This window comes from Poecilia reticulata, chromosome 16, assembly GCF_904066995.2.
Source record: "Poecilia reticulata chromosome 16, P_reticulata-male-v2, whole genome shotgun sequence".
Lineage (NCBI taxonomy): Eukaryota > Metazoa > Chordata > Actinopteri > Cyprinodontiformes > Poeciliidae > Poecilia > Poecilia reticulata.
The window spans coordinates 22701566-22726923 of record NC_088845.1 but is presented as its reverse complement, the minus strand read 5'-3'; the positions used below and the strand labels follow the sequence as shown (position 1 = coordinate 22726923).

The window sequence follows — 25358 nt, the reverse complement described above, 5'->3', positions numbered from 1 at the left end:
TGCAAGGACACAAAAATTGGCTGCCTGTTTGTTCGTGGTGTTCTAAAAGGCTCAGATCTTAAGTGTTGGCGATGCTGTTCCTGTGTGTCTTCTTCCTCTCACAGCACAGTTTTGTTCGCCCCTTTGCTACAAAGGTTTATGTTCCATTTTATTTGATCCCACTTGCGACAACAATCTCCCACCCACAACTGGTACATTTAACTCCAAACTGAATCTACAGGATGACAGACATGGTAATTTTTTTTACTTCTCTCTCCTGTTTTGTTTGCTTTATTTCAAGCTGTCCTCTTCATTGTCTTTGTCTCATGTTTGTGTTTCCCATTCCATCCCCGCTTTCCTGTCACATGCTCATCGCTTTCATTCTTAAAGGGGGGCTATTGTGCTCTGCTCTGTACTGCTCTGACCTTCCTGTTATTTTGCTGCTTTTTTAGTACCTCAGTATCAGGTGCAGTGAGTGACAGTTATTGGTCTGGTGTCAGTGGTTCAGGCTCAGGCGTTACCTCTCTTTAAGGCTGATCTCATTTCCTGCACACTTCCTCTGGGGGGTTAACGGCTCGTGTACTTACACATATCCTGGCTAAGGTACATGGTGGGGAGAACAAAATAGACTACGCAATAGCCTAGCCAGCAAACAAGTGGGAAATTATGTGTATTGCAATCCAAAGTTAGCTTTTTCTGAAATTGAAAGAGTTTGTGATTTTTTTTCTTAAAAAACATGAAAGAGAAACAGAAAATAACAGATTATGAGTTCAATTAGTTGGAAGAATTGTGTGAAACAATATCCTTAATTTCTTTTAAAAATATTTTTTAACTCAAGCAGCAAATGGAAGACAAAAACAAATGCAATGAAAAATAAATATATATTTTTTTATATTTTGCAAATACAAGCAGTATTAAAATATCAGGTGCTGGTCACTTCAATCCTTTGCCTATTTGTAATATTGTCGTTTAGGATGTCAGTTTTTCCAAGTATGTATAATGGATTCTCTGTGGTGCAGATTATTTTGTAATAACTATGCATTGTTTTGTAGATATCCTATAGAAATTTTCTGAAATTACCTCCTGTTTAGGGGCATTCTAACAGCGTCAAAAAGGTAACTGTTCATGAGTGAAATCTACATTTAATCACATTTAGTACAAAGATACTTTCATCAACCCCACATTTAATTATTGTACTTTCTTTTGCCAATTCTTCAAAAAACAGCCTGTGGTCCATGGAAGTTTTCTTCTCTTTGGACAAAAACTAAATAAGAAAAAAAATAATTTGGATGGCTAGCTTTCCCAAAAATGTCGTCAAAATATATTATTGTGATCATTTTCCTGAAATAATATATTGTATTATCTTGTCACTCCAAAAAATAAAATAAAAAATTATGTACATGTTCATAAAGATCTGCAACTTAACTTTATTTACAATCGACTCATTATAAGTGAGGATGACTATAATGAACAGGCGATTTGTCTATAGTGTGCCCAAACATATATTTTTGTAGTTCCATTAAAAGTAAATTTTGTTTTTCTGCCTAATTTTGTTTACACAATACCAGAATGCAAAAACACCAAAAATATTTTGGTGTAATGTCCGAACAAATCAACCATCGCTAATAAAGTGGAAGCTGAAAATGACTTGCCTGTTCGATTCACAAGCAATTTAAACCAACATGTAAAATTTGAATTTTCTTATGAAAACTTGAATGATGCCGCAGTATGTTCTTGACATCCTTAATATACATTTTTTTTCTCTTTAAACATTGTAATGTATAAATCATGCTTACAACATACAATTTGCAGTATGTAGTTTCTGCCCCCAACTCTTTGATTTTCCTCTCTGGCAGACTTGCTGAGGGTAGCGAGCTGAGTGAGAGGAAGTGTGATAAACTGAGCATGGAACATACAGAAGGGGCCCTGTCTGGCTACAGTAGCCAGGGTTAGTAACCACAGACAAAGATGGAGAGAGGCAGATAGCAGGGGCCTAAAACTGCTTGCTACATTTGTGTGACAAGACCAACCCCAGCTTGATGTTTGCGATACCCTACCCTGCTAAAAATGTTTTCCTGTGTGAAGATAACATATTTTTCTAGGGGCTTTCTGCCATTACGTACTGCGGCTATTTAAAGCGCTTAACTGGGGGGAATTATTATTTACAAAAAGAAAAATATTTCCTTAAAATTTGGCACAAATTTACTTACAAGTAAAGACTGTTGGGTTAATACTGCACAGCCTGCATATTGCAAACTTTTAGTGTTGCAAAGACCCAAGAGCACTAATGCATGTGTAGGTACCATGGACATATTTGTTACACTGAAAAACTTTGTATTTCAGTATGTGAGACCAGAACATTCTTTGCTTTTGTAAAATGTATGACACTATACAGTTGAAAACAGAAGTTTAAGAAAACTGAATAAAAATACATGTTTTTTTTTTGTCATTCTGACCTAAGACAAAAGAAGTTGGATCTAATTTGACTTCACACAGTGAAAGAAAAATATATATTTGTCTTTTCATTCATGTGCATCAACTTCTGGCTGTAACTGATATTCATGATATTCTTGTTATAAAATAATGTTTTTTTGCATTGTTTTACTACATTGATTTGTGATGGCCAGAAATCAAAACCGACATACAAACTTGAATAATGGTCCATCTATTTAAGAAACGTCCATGTCAAGAACTCTGAGCGATGCTTTTCCTCTCTTCATTTAGCATCCAGAATTTTCCTGCTCTGTCCTCATGTGACATTTGCAGTTGTTATCATGAGCTATGTTTTCACAAGTCCTCTGAGCAGGAAAGAAATCTCTTTGTACACCTTTATATTACATAGATTTTTCACAGAGCAATACAAAGTTCATTAATAATCCATGCTGCAATGATAAAAGTTAAACTCTTCACATTTTTATTGTTACAAGAGCCTGAGTTTAGGCATATTTCTCCTCTGAGCAATGCATATTGCATGAGTGCATGTCCTTAATGCTGTTTTTGCTCCCCAGCGACCGACGTTAGACAACCTCCATTATAATAGATGCAATCCAAGCTTATGATGTTATGCTCTGACCTTAGCTTCTTGAATTTATGGAATCTTAAGTAAACGGCTTGTCTTGTATAAACAGGGACAGAGCCTTTACATTGAGTTTCATGGGTTAGATTATACACAAAAAGAAAATAAAAACCATATCTTTGTCTTAATTTTACAAGCTTGCAAATGCAAAGCCGTGCTTTACTATACAAAACATGCAAAACCATTTGAGACCCATTTAACCACTTCTGCTCAGCTGTACAATTTACACCACAGGATGATGCTAAATCTTCAAACATACAAACATGCACAAAAACAAATTTCCTTTCATCTTTTCTTCTGTTTTTCTTTCCCTATCAAGACATTTTCCTCTCTATCGGCATCTTCTCTCTCCCTTTTTATGCAGGCTTGTTTTTTAGATCTTCACTCCTCCGGAACATGCTGCAGAAAGACATACACAAAGAGAGAGGTATGAATGCAGGTACTAACAGATGTAATGATGTACTTTGTCTATCCATATGCTGACAGAAACATTTTTTTTGAGAAACATCAAAGAACTTAAGTATAACTGCAAATCCCATTACTCCCAATTCCAAGTTCAAAGACCGGCAGGATTTGATGGTGTATATGCCAAGTTATCAGCACCAACTAGAATAAGAGGTGTGTGAAAAGTACAAATAAACTCTCCATATACATGTTTACAAATGTGTGTACGGTGCAACCATATTAAATTTTTAGTTCAGGGTTAGTGAAAAGTCTTTAGTTTTCCCACCTGGAATTGTAACTTCAGGAAAATCATGTAATTTTTTTAGCTTTAAACTTAAAAATGTGTACTTCTGTGTAAAAACAGAGTCCATTATTAAACTGCTTACTTCGACCAGACATGCTGTATTAATGGAAAATGTCGTCTTTGTTTTAAATATTTGACACAGCGCAATGCATATTGAAAAAGTGAAGCCGTTGTACTGCTGCTCTAAAGTGTTTGTCATTATGGTTGTACCGTTTCTTGAGGTTGGACTTCTGTGAAGTCCTGCATAAGACAAGTTATTTGGAGGAGGGCTGTTAGATTTCAGTGTGGTTAAAATGTTGCTAGCTTTGTTCTGACATCCAGAGTAGAGTCACTGTTGTTTTGGAATAAAACTCTTTGATAAATTGCTTTGTAAGTGGAAAAAAAATACAAAACAAAAAAACAATTTCCATCTTTAGCACATTTCATTGGAATAATGAGAGCCATCAACTACAAAATCAGTTTTGATTCTGGTGTGTTTTTTTCCCCTCAGGGTATCTGTCTCTGTACTGGACACATGATAAGTACCTCATATTTTTTCCTACTCTGCATTTTTTTTACAAAAACAAAAACAAAAAAAGCTTAACCATTATCTATTGCCTTGAACTCTGTGAAAAGATAATGGCATTAGAAATTCTTGGAAGCTCACTCTGGGAACATTGCTCAACTGGAAAGTGTAAGCTCCGCTCCGAAACAAGCCCGAATGTCTCTGTGAAATGAAAAGAGCCCCGTAAATCACCACTCTTTAATACTATGTCATTAAAAAAAAAGATCTGACGCATAAATCACAAGTAGTCTGCATTATTCCCAGGGGGCATGTGTGCTGTGCTCTGTCATATTACATTTCTTCCAACGTGTCAGCATGGCAGACTTCACATCTGGATCAGCATTATTATGACAGTGTGAATATTGAGCAGAGTATGCTGCATCAGACACTATTATGCAGTGCATTTAAAATACGTAAGGCGTACCTTATGCCACGACATAAATACAAAAAAAATTTGGTGGAGTTATTTACACAAAATTTTGCGCTGAGTTAATTTATTTTACAATCACAAATTAAAGATAATATCCTCAAGTATAGACACAAAAGCTTGGAAGTCTTAATGAATACTATACATCTTCATAACTGGGTCTCGGTGTATTAGCTCAGACTGACGACAGGAGATAAAGTCACAAACTCGAAAAAAGTAGAATAGCACTTGGTAAGAGGCTGGTTTAAGCAGATGGGAAATAGCATGGCATGAAATCATTGATGTTGCTGCGTTTCTTTTTTTTTTATGTGTAAAATGGAGCAGGTAATTGGGGGTTTTAACTGGCATAAGCTCCAGTAGTCTGATGAGAAAAACTGTACCACCACAGCTTCCCCTATAAAGACGTCATGACCAAACGAGCCTGTAAAACAGAATATATTGTGGAAGTCATCAAACTTAAATAAAGCCAGATATTCATGATTTATGCTTAGAACAGCAATTAGACAAAATTACCCACCAGACTGCCTTGCTCATGTTGCAGACAGTCAGACAGTTCAGCTATATCAGGGTGTGTCATCGAACTGCGAGCGCTCCAGCAGTGACTCACCGTGACAAATCTGAATGCTCGAATACAAGAACAAAGACGGTTCAAGCATTGTATTGTCTTTAAATTTCAGAAATTTAAAAGAACATTTCGCCTTTTTAAAATCTAATTCATCTAATGTGTCTTTTGTGACTCTACAAAAATAATAGAAGCAATATTCAGGACACTTGGCACGTGTGTCATCTGAATGAAGTCGTCCACTTTATAGTCATTCAACACTCTAAAGTCTCAGTGCAGTTTGTGAGTTGCATAGAATAACGTAGACAAATATATGAGATCAATGAAAACAAGGAAAACGGCAAAACAACTCCGGTTGCAGCCCTGTTCTGCCCGTTTCCCTTCACTGTCTTTCTCGCCTTGCTGTTTTCACTCCCTTGTCCTGCTATTCCATTTTCAACTCATTTTTGCTGCCTCACTTTCTCTCCACCGCCCCCTTCATTCTTTCTGTCAGTCTCTGTCTCTCTCTCTCCTCCCTCATGAGCAGACAGGCAGAGACAGAGAGACTGTTGTTGTGCTTGCAGTCTGACACTATCAGCTCATAAATCCCTGTCAACAGCTTGTATGCCTCCTCTCCCCTTCCCTCCCCTCCTCCCCTCCTCCATTCCTTCCTCCCCTCAGTGGTGAAGGAGTGGAGGAACCCGGTGACCCACTGGTGGAGGCTCGTCTGGCACAGACAGACAGATCAACCTGCTCTCTCTCTTTGGTACATTTCTTCTTTTTTTTGCTGGCTATAAATAGTTTCAGTTAATTGGGGAATTTTTTCTTTTTTTTTTTTGTTTCTTTTTTTTACGCCAATGGGTCTGAACTGTTAGATTCCAAATGCATCTTCAGGCCTATATTTTTATTACATTTCAATGACTCAGACTGAGTCACTGAGAGGACCGCAGACTCCAGCTTCCGTCTCTTGAGATAGTTCAGTATGGATTTTCATGCGTATTGATGAGTCTCATTGTCTCTATGTGGGGTCTTATTCCATACATGGGCTACTCATTTCTCTAAAATGTACAAAAATATGGCTTTTTAAAAAAAAAAAATGTATTTGCTGATACACCAGCCTAAAGCTAGACACTTTACTTTCAAACAGCTAGAGAAGAGCCAACCAACCACATTTTTGGGTCTTTGACATCAATCTTCGTTCTTCTTTAAAATTAGGCATTTTCTTATATTGCATAAAATCCAATACTTAACTTAAAATTGACAAAAGAGAAGAAATGTGTGCTTAAAAAAAAAAATTGATGCAAAATAAAACATTTGAAATTACATCACTCACCAATATCATTCCCGATTTTTTAAAGACAGAGACAGCTAGCATAATGTTCTGACAACCTATCAGATGAGACTTAAATTGTCATTTCGTTCTAGATATATATGCGGACCCAACATAGCTACAGTCTTAAATAAACCAAGTCTTGCTCCTCCTGAGGATGTTTTTAACCCGAGTAGTTTGCTAGAAGGCAAATTATTTTAGTTTTAATCTAATAACGTCCTGTGATTCGTTTTGTAATATATATGAGTGTTGTCAAGAAAAGAGTACAAGTTGTTCTGCTTGAACCTAGCACTGTTTTGAGCATAAATAACCACTGATGTTTGGGCTGTGCTCTGTGACACTTGTACATTGTGAACTTTCTGTGTATATCTGGGTACACAGCCATCACTGCCTTCCTAAGGAAATAAGCCATTGAGTGTACACATATAAAGAGAAAGCTGTAATGCTCCACTTGTGAAAGTAAGTCTGTAGGGCCTTTCCTTGCCACTCAGAAGATAATTCTTAATGTTACACTACAGGAAAGGTCATATTAAACTTAATTAACTGATGAAGAAAATCAACCACTAGGTGTCACAAAAGTCACTTTTGTCAAAAAGGTGTTCACTGCAAAATAATGTATACATATACATGGAATGGACGCTGAAGGAGAAAAGACTAATATGGGAGATTGAAAACATGAGTGAAATCACTCTAAATTAGGTTAAAACTACAAATAAACTTCTTTTGAATCTTGTTTTTTATGTCACATTTCCATCCCTACTTTATCCAGGCATGGGTGCTGCCCATGCCTGGATAAATGAGTTTATTTTAGTACATTAAAAATATTACAGAAAGAACATTTTATGCACACAAATTATTCATTTCATCAAGGGGTTGGGGTGGCATCTACTCTGTCTGCAGCTGCTGTGTGAGGACTGGGCTGCCTGTGAGTGCTTTGAGTAGCATCACTCCCTTCATATTTAGAGGTATGAAGAGGAGTCTGAATAATCGCTAAAGTTGCCATTTTGTTGAATCGTCATACATCAAATTTAGTTCAAGTCTAAATTTACAAATTTCCACTGCAACATTTCTCAGAGGTGCAAAACATTTCTTTTTGAGAATCAGATGATTTTTTTTGTAAAAAATAATAAAAACACAGTAGAAGAATGCACAACCCCAAAATCGTTGCTGAATCTCACTGAATGTTTGTAACATGCTTTCTAAATATCCTAAATTGATGCTTGCTTTCTTGCCGAGAAAGTAACATTGTCATTTGCTCAGAGAATAACTGTTTCTTTTATGTCCAATTAGAAACACCTTAAACAGTCATTTCTCCCCAATTATAAATAATATATTCCGACACACCCAGATCAGAAGGATTTCACACAGGTGTGGGCCAACATCAAAAACTTCTCAGACCGTAGACAAAAAGACGAATGTTGTGTCTTCCCATTATTCCTCCACCTCTGTGTCTCCCTTTCTCCCTGCCTCACCTCTCTTTCCCTCAGGCAATGTTTGCCGGCAGACAGTCACTGACATTGGTTTCCTGTTGTTAGGGGTAAACACCTGGTTAATGAGGTCACGCAACACACCAACAAGAAAAAAGAAAATGCCACCGAGTCAAAATTCACAGCCCTCGCCCAGTGCATGAGGATATATACGACAGACTCATAATCGGGTCGTGCAGCCACATACAGGAGGCACAGATACATGGTGATAAACAGAGAGGCAGATCTTACAAAGCAAGCGTCGACATGAATGCATACAAACACACACAAAGCTGCTCATGCATATGCTTGGCACAGACTGCTAAACAAGCATTGAGCCAACCAGTCTGTGTGAATTGCCACACACAGGCTTGTTAAATTATAAAATCACACACAACACAGCGCTGAGGTGGAAGAGAAAGACCAAAAGTCATGACATGTTCCATTCTTTTTATCATCCCTAAACTGTTTATTATCCACATATAGAAACCAACTCCAACGTCATGGTCTGTCGATATGCTGCGTTTGAGAAATCTTGAAAAATGAACAGCGGAAGTTCCACTCTGTGATGAAACGTAAAGCACGGAGCCATCTGTGAGTGCAAAGGCCTCTCCGTCTCTGTGGGGGGAACATTTCAAGCTGTACCTGCTCTTGTACTTGCTGTCCAAACAGCTGCCTTTGTTGCTAATGTTCTCAAAGTGTCAGGACAAGAATGTCGTCACAATTTCAGTTTCAGGCAAAACAGAGGGGCCGAAGGGGTGTGAGGGCATGCACGTGGCTGTCAGTAACAAAGACATGTCAACTCTGAATGATTGGCCGTGGAAACACAGAGTGAAGCGCCGAGCTTTTATGTGTGATAAGAAGACAGAGAGTTCATGTTATTTTTTGCTTGCTCAACAACTGTTTGATGAATGACTTGTACTTTTACTCTGACAGGTTTTGTTCGAGAACATAAGGTCAAAGCAGAGTTTCTGTTTACCGAGGATCACTGACCAACCTCCAAACATGATGTACATCACCTATGTGCATGTCTTGATATAGCCTGTGTGGTTACCTGAGAAAGCCTAAGGAAAACAACAGCCCAAAAGGCCATGTCAAAGAGGATACTTACATGACGACCAACTACATACAAGTTAATGAGAAAAGATTAGCCACCCCCTATCAAGGTTATTTACCCTGACATGGTAGGGGTGTAGTGGTACGCAAAAATCCCTGCCCAGAACTTATACTAGCGTTAAAGTCTCAGATTGGTCTTATTTGGGTATGCTTCAATCAAAAAACATTTAAAATATTTTGATTTCTAGATTTTATTTGGTTTTATGATGTTCTAAAACTTAAAGTAGAAACCTTAGGTTTTTTTTTGTTTGTTTTTTCAGTGAATAAAATGGTATAAAGCTGGCAAAGCCAATGTCTATCTGTTGATTAAAGTATTTCCACCTTTTGGGTTTAACTGTAGCAGCATGTGAAACCTTTTCGTTCGCAAACAGATTTTAGTGATAGATAAGAGTCCTCGCCGTTTCATTTTGTGGTCACTTTTTTAAGGTTGTGCTACAGAATACTGCATAGGTACCGGTATAAAACATGCTGCATGTATTCAGTACCGAGTTTAATTTCACTGGCTTTAGTCTCTTAAAGACAAGAACTCCATTACGTAGAACCTGCTTGGCAACAGAAAGTTTCAAAAAGTGACACATTGTTCCCCAGTTTAAAATACAATTTTTGAAGAGATAAGAATGACTGTGACATGTATCAGTCAGGAGAGGAATTCAAAGACATTATTAAAACATACACACAAACACATGCGGAATCTGTAAAGAATTATATTTTTTCTGCATTTTATAAATACCAGAGTAGTAGATAAAGGTAGTGAGGTGTCTTTGTATTTTGAACATATGAGAATCACATTACTTTAGTAAGAAGTTCTCCTAATTTCACATCTTATGAAGTAACACAAGAATAAACGCCAAACATGGCTGACACAGAACTTGACAGATCAGCTGCTTTACTCTTTCACCAGAAATATCACTTCAATGCATAAGTTCATAGATGCTTATTGTAGCAATCTGTTTTAAAGTTGAGAATTACTATACTTCTAAAGGAGGCACTTTTTTACATGCACACATAAAAAAAGCAATAATGAAATAGTTAAGCCTACACTTGTAAGAGACTCTCGTGCTCGAGCTCAAGCTGTCGTTTTCCATGAACCTGAACTGAGAACCCTTCAGTTATTGATTGTGTCATGAGTCATGATTTGTGTCATGTTTAGCAAAGTGGAGAACTGTCAGTCATATTGTGTAAGTAGGCGTATTGTGTAATTTGAGAAAAGTACAGGTCTTGTCCACTCCAACATGGATATTCCGTAATATGAAACTTAAATGAAAAATTTTCTGAGCCATTTGAATCTTCTATCCATCAACAAGTAAAGGTTTGGCGAAATAAACTCAGAATTTTGTTTCCAATTTAGTTTCAACTTGGTTAGAAAAACAAATAGACTTTGACTGACCCTTAATTTCTGTGCTAGAAGCTACACTTACTATGGAGCCATTTTGGTTACTTTTTCAATGTCAGTCTAGTGTTGATCTGAGTCTGTTTCAGTTAAACTTCAAATGTCAGCAGGAGTGTCAAAGAAAACACAAACCAAAAAAAAAAAAAAACAACTAACAAATTGATATGAATTCATTCTATACTGTATAGAAAGCCTCTGACAGTGCAGATTTCAAAATTAATTGTCAAAGGACACAAATCTGAAAAATCCTTACAAAAGTTTTTAAAAAATGAATAAATTAAAAAAAAAAAAACATGCCAAGAAATCTACTTGTGTTATGGTCTGTACAGTAAGTGTGTAGGAAAATATTGAATTTTAACTTTTTTTTTTCTTTTACTAATATACTTAGAAGTAATGTGACCTACTTTTTGTCTGTTTAACATAACGGTATACAGCTGATAAAATAATTTTTCAGTGGAACACAAATTAAATAAGTCAAAAAGAATGAAGCATAAACAATGACAATGAACACCAACACCTAACCATGTTGGTCATTTTTTAACCTAACAAATCAAGTTCAGTCAGCTTAGTCACAGTCGATAGAGATCTGTGTGGTAATTTTACTTTATCTTAAAAATAATTTCTAGTGCACAATATCATAAATTAAAAATCACAATAGGAATTTGAATATGACTGCAAAGTAGATAATTCCCTACTTAATTAGTTGTATTGTAAATAACATGACTATTTAAACACAGTTGTAAATGTGTCTATTCATAAGGCTCTAAGATAAGACATTGTTTTCTTAGTTCAGACCGACAGTTCATCCCCACACCTTTATATCTCAAAGACCGATAACAAGTTAATAATGAAATCTTTCTGGTCTGCTCTGTCAAAACATTGTCTCAGAGGCACCAGAACCCAGGTGATTCACCAAAGAAGGTAATTTCACAAGTTATTCCTGGAAAACAAGAAGCAGCCTGTATGGCATGTGTCATATAAGTGACAGGGAAGCCGGTGATGAATCATCAGCCCTGTTAGACAAACGGTCTTTCAGGCAGTTTCAGTCAGAGTTTGATTGTCAGAAGGACAATCTTTTCTAATTGCTGTTAACAAAAACACTGGTTGTGTCTTTGTCTGAGTGTGGTCCTTGCATTTATTTGCTTTTGCAAAGGAAGTGGCTGACAGTGAAAAATGAGACCAATTTCAGTTTTAATTGCCAGTGAACAAATGGCCCAAAGTATTTATGAGTTTTGACCAGAGGGACAGAGGAGAAAGCTTCCAGCATGAGAGCATTTTTCTTATCTCAGTTTTGAAAAAAAGTGACATAACATGACTGGAACCACTTTGAAGTTAGATTTGTAGTATTGTTGGAGATCAACCAAAGCTTTGAACAATGAAAACAGAATAGGCAAAATGAAATTAGTTAACAGAGCCAAAGGTAATACTTTTTTTCTCTCTCTCCTTTTACTATGAAAATAGCCTTGCACAATGTTTTGATATATTTTTTGTGACCAAAGTTTTTTTTTTTGTTCTAGCTTTCAACATGTAATTGCTATACATGAGAAAATCCAACCATAGGACATGATGGAAGGTACAAAAGAATGACAACGAATTGAATTCCATTTCTTTCTGTTTTTTAGGATTTTAAGCCTTTATTGTCAGACAAAGAAAAACAAAAACAGCTGTGAAGTAAAGTTTTATATTTTTTTCTGTGGACAGTTGAAATCTGCCCATAGAAAACATATTTTCTTGCAATGACAATATGGAAATGCTGGGTTTGAGTTTTACGTTGGTCTGACAAAATCTCCCACATTGATCTAAATGTGAAGGAATATCATTTAACATTTATGAGAAACACATTTTGATGAGCTGAATTTTTTGTATTGTATCTTTGTATTTTTGTTTGCGTTTACATAATGATCAGCAGAGCATAAGCTAATCAGACTGTATACACCGTCTCACTACACCATCTATGAATGGCCTCAAGAGATCATTAACTAAATTAATAATAATAAAAAAATCAAGCATTTGACTTGTTGAGGTGAGGGATTTTTTTCATCAATGCAGACACAGTGTTTTATATATTTGTTTTATGTCAATAATTACCTTTAAAATTGGGTCAATGTGTAGACATGTAAGTATAATGCATACATTCAGAAGCAGTCGATGTGCTATTTTTCCAGCCTAATTGTTAGCAATAGAAAGATGAAGAAACATCAATCATTTACCATTTTATTTTAAAAATGATAAACACACGCACAACTAACATGCAAACACACAGGTTCATTAACACATACAACATAAGTAAGGCAAAATTTCCCACATTTCAAAACACAAAAAGGGCATTCAGCTAGTCTTTACTTAGTGACATACAAACCCATGGGAAGGTACAGAGTTGGAGCTGAGAACAGTGTAATTAGAGAGAAAGGAGGAGACAGACAGATAGAAAGAGCTTAACCCGAGGCACAGCAACAGGAAGAGAGATGGGGGGAAGGAGAGGTGACAAGGTTGAGAAAAATCTTCCCAACCTGAGAGAGAAAGGGGGCAGAGAACAAGAGAAGCAAGAGGCAAGTTGAGGATTAACGTGATGCACATTATTTATGCAATTATCTGAGAGCGTGCAGAAGCAATGAGCGATAAGGACATAGGCTAAAAGAAAATATAGCCAGAAAGGGGATAAAGTGAAATGGAAAAGAAAGAAAAGAACAAAGCAGCTGGATGTGTTACTTGAATAAATTTTCTGAAAATAAGAAAATAAAGCGGCATCATAACTTGCCATCAACTCCTGTGTAGATGTTGCCGCTGAATCTCAGTCTGCCACACCTGAAAGAAAGAGAAGCGTGTTTACATTCTCAGATTACATGCACCGGTTTGTGTTTCTGCTCTCAGGTTCAAAACGAAAGCTCACCCTGTGCCACAGGAAATGTTTATTTTTCCTGTGAACAATATGCATGTGACAAAACGCCAAAGCTTTATTAAAGTCAAGTCCAGTGATAAATGCTGTGCCTCTGAGATGAATAAGGGTCACCGTACCTTTCCAGCACTCTGTATGTTTTATTTATGTGAAGTCCCCTGCAACAATAATGCTCCCTTTTAGGTCAACTAAATGTCATGTGCACAACTGTTTCCCTTGGTAGGTATGTGCTTGTGTGGTGGAGGGTCTGTGTGTGTGTGTGTGTGTGTGTGTGTGCGCGTGTGAGTGTGCGTGTGTGTGCGTGTGCGCGCGTGGGGGTGTGTGTGCAGGCCAAGTGATGACACTGACCTCAAAAACTCCACCTGTTATTGCTGAAATGCACCGCATTTGTGGCCAAGATACATATCAATTTGACAACTCTGCAGTAGCAGAGTTTCTGTAGCATACCCAGACGGAACATATGTTTCAAATTTTGATTGTTGTTACCAATATTTTGCGTTATATGGCTGACAGCAATGTACTCGTCAGTAGCAACGTACATGTGAATAAACCTGAACCTGAACTTAGGATGATGAAATGTGCACAGCGCCTTACAAAAGTACAAAAGTGCAGATACAAAAGTATCTGCACCCTTTAAACTTTTTTGTATGTTATCTTACCACCAACTTCACTGTATTTTATCTATATTTTAAATTGTGGATCAAATAAAAGTGCGTAATTGTGACATGGACAGACAGTTATTGTTCACAGTTTTAAAAATTGAAAGTCATAGTGCGTATCGGTATTCAGCTTTCCTGAGTCAATCACATTTTTCTGCAAAAACCACTTTAGGTCTTTGGAGTGTAAACCTCTGCTTGCTTTACACACTTAGATACCGATTTTATTTTCTTGCTGTTTGCAAAATAACAAAAATGTTTTTCAGTATAATATATTTTTCAGTAACCACCGTTTCTATCACTTTCTTTAAGGGTATCAGAATAAAGGGTGCTAAATACACTTGCCCATCATACTTTTCAAATTTTTTATCTGTAAAAAAATCTTAAGACTATCATTTCCCCTCTGTATTGGTCTGTCATGTACACTCCCAGTAAATTATATAAAGTTATAAAGTTTGTGGTTGTAGCATGACAAAATATGCATAAAATGTGAACAATGGGAACATTAAATTTGGTCTTCAGCTTTTTTCACTCTGCTCTATTAAATTATATCACTTTTTTCTTTTTTTTTTTTTTTAAATTTTTACCATCAAACTAAAAACAAAAAATCTAGAGGAGATGTAACATCATAAAATCTTTGTTAACATAAAGTCACTGCAGTCAGGTTCACTTTCTTCCTGTGCTTCATTTACCTCTCCAACGCCCAAGAGCCTTTTGAGAAGATGCTGATACACAAATTCCCATGGGCTCGTTGGAGTGGACCAGAGCCAGCAAGCTGCAAGCAAGCATTGAGGCTGCTGCATCTGATGTGAACACAAACAACCTAAAAGCCCACATTCACACATCTGTGTGTACAATTGTGAATGTGTTTGGGGTTAAGTGAAGAAAAGTGAGAAAAAGTGGAGGGGTTGGAATTAGAAGGAGAGCATATGCCTGCGTGCGTGCGTGCGTGCGTGCGTGCGTGCGTGCGTGCGCGTGTGCGCGCGTGTGTGTGTGTTCGGTTGCAACCGACTGGAGGGCGTCTCAAAAGTGTTACAGCATTAGATTTATGAGGGCATTCACAGAAACACTGGCAATAAAACAAAGATCTTGGTTCCTGTCAAAAGTTCATATTAGGTCCTATTGTGGCAAGAGGGAAAGGAGGCAGAATACAAGCTTTGTGTGAGAGAACTTGGTACAAAAGAAGGAGGTGAGACAAGAGGTCAAGAGAAAAGACAAAGAGCTGAAAAAAAATGCCAGAGAGCAGAGGAAACAAACGGAAAACATTTTCAAAGAAGGGGAGAGAGAAAACATCTCATGACAAGCAAAATGAGGAAAGGAGCCATGGGGAAAAATTCTGAGCTACCAAGAGAAACAGTCAGCAGCTCTGCTCCCCCCTTCAGTTCCTCCACCCCTTGGTTTTTAGTTGCCAAGTCAACACCACATTATGGGTCCCTGGGTTTTTTATAATGGCTGGGTGTGTTCTGATCCTGCAGTAAAGCCATCAACAGTCAAATTCCAGTCTTAATTAGTGGTGGGAACAAGAGTGAAAAAAAAAGACAAATCAGCTGAGGAACAATTAAGAATTGCAGAGGGGAAAAAAAACCCCTGTATTTTCAGGCAATATTTGAAATGATGGGATGGGATTGTGATGCATCAAACTCACAAGACTGATGCTTTTAAGGAATGCCACTTTTCAGCTCTCTGTCGTTTCAGTTAAAGCTGGGAAATAAAACTACAACTTTACAGTGCTTTCAATCTGCACTTGGTGGATGTCAGCGGTCATATCAGCGAAAGGCACTGGTTTTAAGTGGTTTCACAATAAAATGACTTAAAATCCTGCACAAAAGAGTCATTTTGAGATTAAACCAAACAGGGAAGGGGAAGTTAGCATGTTTATGGACTGTGGAAACTTTTTCAATAAAATTATCCATACTCCTACTGATCTATGCTTTGAAGGGATGAGACTATTAATGTATAGTAGGTTACTTACAAAGGTCAGCCTAGTATGTGAAAGGTTTTATTTTACACATTTTTACAATGTTTTACAGTGTTATAAGTCATTAGTAAACTTTACTAAGTAAAGTTTCTGTTGACACTTTAGCTGAAGCACATACACAGAGGAGGTGACACATCTCAAATATAAAAGTACAATGTAAAAAAAAAAAATAATTATTGTGGTTGTGGCAAAATAATACAGGCCTAATTAACAAAATATGTGAATTTTGTGGGGGATTTGACATTGATCAAAAGGTTGAACAGAAAATGTATCCGTATAAATGTAAGTACAGATAGAATCACTATCTTCACATTGTTGACAAGCTTTGTTTTGTACTTTTGCATTTTTTTTTCTTGACTTTTCACAAACCCCACAACAACCTCAACATTGAAGAATGATAGACCTGTACTAGCCATTATGAAAAGCCATTTGTAATGGAAAGAAAACAAAACCTTTAGCAGCTTTTTAACAGTTTCTACCAAGGTTGCACTGTATTTGGCCTCTTTCTTTTTTCCTGTGAACTCTGACCTCCTCAGTAAAGAGAAGCATATCATAACATTGCCACCACCACGTCAAGAAAAGATGTTACAAAAAGCCAGCAATCCTTTAAATCCTCAATTAAATATTATCTATCTTCATGCCCTGCCATCACAAGGGAAGATAGAAAATCCATGACATGTTGACAGGTATAGGAAGACATTTTTGGTCTCCAGATGAGGTGTTTTGAGTCACTACACAACACCATACAGCAAAAAGGAAGAAGAAAACTATTCCAATACAAGATGCAAAAGCTGATTTAGATATTTCTTTCCTTGTTTTGGAGCAGCTGTTTGGCATTTCGCTTTATTTCACTGTGTGTTTTCTCTGTCGATGGGTAAAAGGTTCTGTGCCAGAAGCAGAAAGCTGCACGCACTGTAAATCACACAAGACGTATCATAGCTTTTGAGTTTGTAGAGCTGTCAGTTCAAAGGCAGACTCTTACATGTGGCGAAGTGATCTGGCAGTATAGAGTATCATATACAGCCTGGAACACAAAGCCAGGGTTTGCCTCTCTCTGAATCTTGACATCAGCTGCAAGCACCAGTTTTATATTTTTAACATTCAGCCCAGTGCTTGGAAAGATTGAACTTAGATCGTCTCTGGAAACATCATTTATATTTACTTTGCACTCATCCACCAGAGCCCTCTAACTTGTAATTTCCAGGAATCGACTTTTACTGTAAAGCAGCTCCTTATGTTATGGTAGAAGTTAGATGTGCTGACCAGCTGCATCACCATGATGTCAACGTAGAGGAACTCAACTCTGTCCCTTGAGGAGAGAAAGGGTACATTTATATTTGATTGACAAGTGGTGAGTGAGTTTTCTGAATGCAGAATGCATGCTGACAGCAAGGAATAAAGCAGGCAGAGGGCTAATTGTGATGGATTGGCTTTACCTACTGAGCAATTACAGTGAGATTAATTGCTTACTTGTCACTTCACTGGACTGTTATTAGCCAAGAAAGCCGACTCTGGAAAGCATTTTAATGTGAGCTAATTGACATAATTGTTCTGCAGATGACAGAAATCCTGTGGTATTACAGAACATTCACTTTTCCCTCAACGGGTAAATAATAAACTTAACAGTAATTGACAAAATGTTGCAACTCAGAGAAAGGATGCATCAGCAAGAGGTGACAACCAGCAGGCAAAATAATAAAAAGAAAGGCAAAAAAAGGGAAGAAAAAAAGAAGAAAAAGTGTGTGTCTCTCTGCAATGTGTGTGGCTCTGTATGTCTGAACAGCATGAAGTTGAGGTCATGGAAACTTAACTGTCTGTGTTACGGCCAGGGGATTAGCCTGGACATGCCCTCACATTGGCTGGAATGCCTTTTCATCCCACAAACACACATGATGTGCACACTCATGCAAACACAAGGTCAGGTGGGGTAAGTGGAGCTGGGTCTGAATGACCTTGCAGCACTGCTTCTTTTAAGCATGGAAGATGTACAGTACCCTCAACAACTACCGTTCCGTGGGTAAAAATACTGCATGTAAAAGCACTAAAATAAACACATTTTTTGTTTCATCTGTATATTCTCAAAAAGAAAAAAAGAAAATCATACTAAAATTTGGAGATTTGTGCAGTTTCTTTAAAAACCTCAATTTTAGAAAATTGTTTTGAAGTATATCACCGGTGCCTACAGGTGGCAGTTCTAAAATTAATGTAAATGAAACATGTTTTCAATTTGAAATGTTAAAGTGAGCATAGTGTCAAGGGAACCATCACATAGTAAACAGTAAGTTCATGTTCCTCTGGGGTAAAAATCTGATGTGACACAGAGGCCAATCTATCCTTGAAGGTCCTCAAAATGGGTAAGACAAGCGTGCTGGCAGTCAACACAAAGTGTGTTGATCTTTATAGGTCAAAAATTTGCTACACAAACATGGCTACTAACCTAATCATAACCCATTTTTACATAATCTTGAAAAAGTATTACCACCATTTTGAAACTTATGACATTTTCTTATGTCACAATCACAGACCTTGAACTATTTGAACTTTAATTTTGCATGATAGACCAACACAAAGTATCATTTAGTTGTAAAGTATGAAAAAAAAAACAATGTAATTTTACATAATAAAAGCTGAAAAGTTTTCCAAGCATTCGAATCAACTTTGCACATCTAAAGAGGGAAATTAAGCACAAGCACAGACAAATTAGATGGAGCGTGTCTGTGGAAAACAGGTCTCAAGTCTTTTCAGTTGGATTTAGATATGAGCTTTGACTGGGCCCTTCCACCGTAACTCTAGTTGTAATTATTAGCTTAAAACTAGATACAAAATACATTTTGATCCCGTTTACTTGTTTCATCTTCTGCTTCAGACTGATTTTAAATGGCATTTTAGTTCCAACATGCCTTAGGCATAGTTTAATGTATAGTTAATAAAATGTGCATAATAGATTCTGCATTAGTGAGCATGTGTCCCGTTGAGCACTACACAAACTCCAACAAGATAAAATCCACCCACCATCTGGAAAAAATTACAGTGTGTTACAGTTAGGCATATCTTTCCCTCAGTGAGCAGGAAATGGCTTATTTCTCCCGAGCACAGCCAGTCCCAGCTGGGGAAGTGGCTAACCACATGAAACTAGTGCAATCCTGTCTGTTTACACACAGTAATTTGCACAGGTGAGAGAGCTAAGGCTTCTGGGATGAATGCAGTGGCCTTGTTTAGACCCTACCCGGAACCAAGAAACTGACGGGATTTTTGTGGAAGTCATGAATTCATTTCTTTCATCAAATCCAGAGATGGATTTGTTTAGGTTCTAAATTAAATTTTCAAAATGAACATTTGATTCAAACGGAGTTATTTCCAGCTGAAAGGTGTTTGCTATTAACTTGGAAATATGTGGACTTTTTAATCTGATTTTGGCTCATGTGAATATATGAAGGACACCCACACACAGCAGTTTATTAAAATACTTTTCAAACTACAGATAAAAGTGACTTTTTCTTTCGACATATGAATAACCAGAGGCAGAGCAGTGGATCAATCGTGTGTCCATTCAAACTGAAAATGTAATTGGTTTGATCCTGATGCAGGGGTTGTTGGAGGCTCTTTTTCATACATAATTTAGAGTTTTGAACACAGCGTTTCATTCAGCTCACAGTCCGTTTACTAAAAAAATAAGTCTGTTAGGCACCACAGTTATTCAGTTGTTGTGAAACATATTTAGTCTTCCTTGTTTAGCAATTCATCTACAAATTCACACTTTACACATTAAAATAACCAATTACTTTAGCGATCTTATGGATTATGGATGGAAATGGAAGCATAAAAAGACAAAAAAAAAAAAAAAAAAAAACTCAGAAAATGGAAAACATGCCAGCACCACACAAAGTAGAATAAGGTCACACTTCTTAATTGGAAAAATTCTCGGCAAACTAAAGAAAAACTTCAACATCTTCATACAAGCAAATGTCACTCATGGTGTTTAAAACTGGTCCAAACCTTTGCTGGAAACTATCAAAATCATTTTTAGGAAAACAACAAATACAGAATGTTTTACTTATTTTCTTCTTATAAAACAAAAATAATTGAAAACAGCCTTTATTTTATCTTAACCCTTGAGATTTTGTTGCACCGGTAAAGAAAATCACAAATATCATATGGCAATTACCATTGATATGTAGATGCAATTAAACCTAGGGAAATTATTTATTTTTTAGCACTCATGACAAACTTGAGGTTAGACAGTTACTTTAGAAAAATCTACAAAAACAGTCTGCAATAATTCTTTGTGCCCAACCAAGAAAACCTGGAGCCGTTCCTTTCTTTTAATTTCCTGTTTCGATTTTTATTGGAGGTTAAAATATTGATCAATTTAGATTTTCTTCCATCATTTTACCCATAATTTCTACCGGCTGCATTTTTGCCTCTGATGTGAGGTTACTGCATTTTGTGCCAACCTTTCCCAGACTCTCCTCTCCTCCAATCTTCTCTCATCATCTGTCACAGATGCAGCCATCCCTGAAATTTCCTGTCCCTCTTTAGATGTGATTGTTAACGTCCACTTGCCATATCACAACGACTGGCCTTGATGTTTCGGACTACTCTCCAACGTTTTGCCATCTCCCATCTTCTAAAGGTTCTTTATCCCATTTGTGTCCATCTAGGTCCTCCGCGGCAGGAATATTCCGTAGGCTTGGTCAACTAGTTGTTAAATAAGTTCAAATCTAAATCAAACTATGTGCTCTTACAATACAACCTGTTCACAACACAAGTTAGTAGCAGAAGACTAGATATTTATTTCTTCTTTTAAACAGCACACTTGTAATCTCTTTCCAAAATGCCACCCTGTCAGTGAGTTAAAAGTCATTACAAAAACAGCAGTAATATTTCAACCATAAACTGCTCTCTCATTGTTTCCTATCATGTCATGGATGTTTTGGCATAAAAATACAAATTTCTAGAAAATCTTTATATATTTGTTTTACATATTTGTTAAACTGCCACTATGTTGTAACAGTATGGAACAGATAATCTGTGGGGAAAAAGAAAAAAGAAAAAAAAGTCAAGCTCCTCTGCTTTCTCCCTCTGGTCCTACAGCCGTCTGCACAAATACACACACACACAAAAATAAATAAATAAAATAAATAGGAGAGAGGAGGAGGGTCTTAGTACTGTCAATCATGCTTCTGTATGTGCTGGTCACCCTCCTCCACCTGCTCTCTGCTGTGCTACAGCTACTTCTGTGATCTTAAATGCAAAAGAATGCATTGCAGACTGGCACGTCTGGTGTTCGCTACGGTGTAAATGTGGAGGAAAATAATGCTGGATTCTCATTTACGCAAGTCAGTGTTTCTTCCTACACTATTAAATCCTGTGATAGACAGTTAATAGTTACTCAGGAAAGTTGTTGCATTTACACATGGAGCATCTATGCATAATAAACAGTTTAACAATGCGGTCTCCCCCTTTGTTTCTGTTTGAAGAAGAAAACAGCTTAAAATACACAGAAGTTGTGTCACCGCAAGTAACCAGGCAAATGTGATCACACACGATGCAACTTTGTATGTGAAGGGTAGTGTATTCAGTGAAGGTATACAACAAGATGCACATACACACGCACGCACACACACACTCGGTAACACACCCTGTCAAACATCCATCTCCCACTTTAGTATTTTTTTTTTCTGGCTTATTTATGCAGCCATCCTTTCAAATCTAGCTCACACCCGCTCGTCTCAGTGAGCAGCTGGCCTTTCTTTTCAAACCGTAAGATTTCATAGACCTTGAGTAAAAACGGAAGAATAGGCGAGAGGGAAAGAGGGGGAAGAAGAAAAAAAACACAGCTAAGGTAATAACCTGATTTTGCCTCAGTTGGTTTTGATTTGGGAAAGGAAGAGTGTGTCAGAAAAACAGCAGGCTCTCTTCTGTCTCAGTTCCATGCCAGATTTTGAGAGGGAGAAGCGAGGAAGGGATGGTGACGCAGAGCAAGAGAAGGAACAAAACGAACAAAGATGGAGAAGGACGACGGATCGCACCCATTTGCCAATAAAATTAACTGAACTGACACAAAGAAGGCACATATTATTGCAAATATGAAAGTTCTATTGAGGGAGACTTGAACAGGAAGATAGATGAGGAAGGTGGGAGGGTATTACCCATGAATGAATTTTTAATAGCTCAGAGATCATCTGTACCCAGGAGCTCAAACAAATATAAATCCTACCTTCCTATTTGAAACGTCTTTTTTTTCCAATGTGGCAACATTACTTTTTGTTTTTTCATACCAGGGTGAATTTTAATCATCCTGTAGACATGACACTCAAAAGATTGGAGAGACACTGAAAGTAAGAGAGGCAGGGACGGAGAGGGTTATGGGTAAATGCAAACCACCATCGACACAGACACACTTGAATCCCCCCAAATACTCCAGGTGTCTGTATTCACACACAAGGACCATTTGAATTTTAAACTCCTCCAAAAACATGTGTCAGCCCTCACCAATCTGTCATCCTGCAACGCCCTCACAATAGCAAGCTCACAATTAACTTAAGCAGGAAAAATGTGCCAATTTAGCCCCAATTTCCTCCTTACAGCATCAGATTTTGTTTCAAATGTGTATTTTTTAGCATAATCTCGAGACGTGCCATTTTCCCTGCCAAAAGCATCTCCATATCAACAAGGATGCCCCAATTTGCTGATTTTTGAAGTACATCCCAATTCAGTGCTTAAAACATTTCATTTCAGCGACTATATTTGGTTCCAGTCTGGCTACGTTCTGGCACGAAAAAACTGTTTTGGCGAAGGAGCGAAGCTTTGCCATTTAAGGCACATTACAGTTGCTAGCTATACAATCATACATTTGAAATAAATCACAGCTTTTAAAAACAAACTAGTATCAAAACAAAAAATGATTTTAAAAAGAAGATTTTATTTAGTAAGGATAGTAAATGTAGAAAAAGAAAGGTTGTTTCTTTTAAAATATTGCAATAATAGATTACAATACTGTTTAATTACAATTAATGCAGAGGAAGTCTTGTGATGAACAGACAGCCCTGTGAGGAATATGTGCTCTGTATCTATGTGCAGCAACACAGATCTACAGAGCAAACATGCATCCTGAATGATCTGGTGATGGTCTGTCTGTATTGTATGATGGACGATCACACCGAGAGCGCATTCCAGATCCACAAGCTCAGGCGACAAACAGGTCTGGGGAAAAAAATTTATTCAAAGATCTGAAGCAGTCAAAAAGCAAAAACAACCTGGGACAGAATAACAGACTTATTTTGTACTCTGGGGTGATGTTTTCTTTCTCTAACGACTTGACAAAAAAAAAAAAAAAATTATGTGACTAGCAGCAGCAGAGATATGCAAAGCCGGTGATTAATTTAAAATAATGAAAGAGCAGTGTGTGGGAATACATTGAAAAAAAAATGAAAAGCAGAAATCTCTTTTATTACGGATTGTCAGAACCATTTAGTCTAGGTAGTTTTAATTGGAAATCAGAAACTAGGAGTTGAATTGTTTATCTTAAATACAGTCAGTCTCTAGCCATCTATCTAGACTCCACAAAAATCATTCAATAGAAAGAGAGCGATAGAGACTGAAGTGTCTAACTTTAACAAAGATGTTTAGAATAAGGGGATGATGTGCAGGTAATAACTCTGTTTGAGGACAGTCTAATCATATCAGTTTGTGGCCTTTTAATGTTTTATGACAGACTGCAGTGAGACTGCTAAATGAACACGTCCTGGACCATGTCCGAAAGTTTTCTGTGAGGAGCCGCCACCTAAACGTTTTAATGAGCTCACACCTGTATTTAGCGCAGTCATGGCCTACTCGGTTTACCGAGAATAGATGTTGATGACATAGGTGAGTGGGGTCAAAGAGCCAAGTTGGTGAGAAGGTATGGAGTGGGTGGTCGAGCACAAACTGCACTGCATCACAACTAGTTGTGATGTTTTCTATTTTTAGACACAAACAACTTCTTTAGGCTGGAAAGATGTACAAATAGACTTAAGTTTATAAATTTATGAAGCTTATTGTTAAAAAAAAAAAAAAAAAAAAACAATGTAGAAACACTCATTTTGACAAGACACCAGTGTAAATTGTATAAGAGGGAAGCCAGAGACAGCCATCTCACAAACCATTAACGTCTAATAAGTATACAAATGATTGTACTTCAATAAGAAAGGAACCTGCCCTCTTGTATTTCTCAGATTTCTGAACTCTGATTTTGGTAAATCAAAGACACATTTCTAAAGTGGTTTACATCTCTGAATGTACTCATAATTTTACTGTCACTGAAGTGTTACGCTTTCTAATTACAGATTGTAAATTGGGTTCCACACTGGGAACAATTATGTCAGATTTCAGGATGCATACTAAGAATGCCACTTTGAATCAGCATTAAAATGGACTTTCAACAAACATAAGTCCAAACAGGGGCTCTTAAATAAAGATCCACTAAATAAAATCTTTCGCTAAACACTTTGCATTCCCTGAGTCCGCCTTTCTTTGGTTTGCCTATCTAGCTGTTAGCCTTTTATTTCTGGGAGATCTCAATATCTAGTGTTGTCCAAGCTCAAAGGTTTTGAGTTATTTAATGAAGTATTAAAAGATATTCCACCTCTCCACATTGAAATGTGTTTGCCACAGAAATGGATTTAACATTAATGAGATACCGAACAATGAAATGTCTGAGCTGTGACTTTGCGTAGTTCTCCTCTATACATGCCCCTAATGTCTATCATGCTGCCTTTGTCTGTAATTTGCAACAGGGAAGTGGCCTGGTTCATTTACAGTTCACGTTTTCGAAACATTTGTTGATAATTTTGAAGTACTTTGATTTTTATTTGAGAGGCTTGTTGGGGATTTAGGTTTTTTTGTGAATCTTGTGAGCTCATTGTTATGAAGACCTCTCCTGCTGACAAGGCTGCTTTTTAAGCCCCTTTCAAAGATGCACAGCTTTGTATGAACCTGACAACTCACTGAGAGCGTTGAAGCTTTTCAGAGTTTTTGCATGGGTAAAACTGGTGCCGCTGTGAATTCCTGAACTCACTTCAATGGACATGCATGCACAGCAGTGGTTTGTAAACATGACCTCTAGTCACTCCCCAGAGAAAGTAACAAACAGTTTTCTTGGAACGATAAGTTGCTTCTCTGTCTGTAGCACATTTAGCAGCATAGACGTGAGGATGACTGACAGCACTAA

The 25358-nt window shown here is 37.2% G+C and overlaps 1 long non-coding RNA gene across 3 annotated transcripts in view; it reads right to left on the bottom strand.

Annotated features, from left to right (window-relative positions):
* Positions 1-2872: 2872 nt before the first annotated feature.
* The window catches only part of LOC103478381 (uncharacterized), a 117098-nt gene continuing 94612 nt past the window's right edge, over positions 2873-25358 (bottom strand). For all 3 annotated transcript variants that reach the window (XR_014091491.1, XR_014091490.1, XR_001777394.2), the window contains exons 6-7: positions 13376-13422; positions 2873-3454 (exon numbers count right to left, since the gene is read on the bottom strand). This is a non-coding gene — a long non-coding RNA (uncharacterized LOC103478381). The remainder of the gene's footprint in view (positions 3455-13375; positions 13423-25358) is intronic.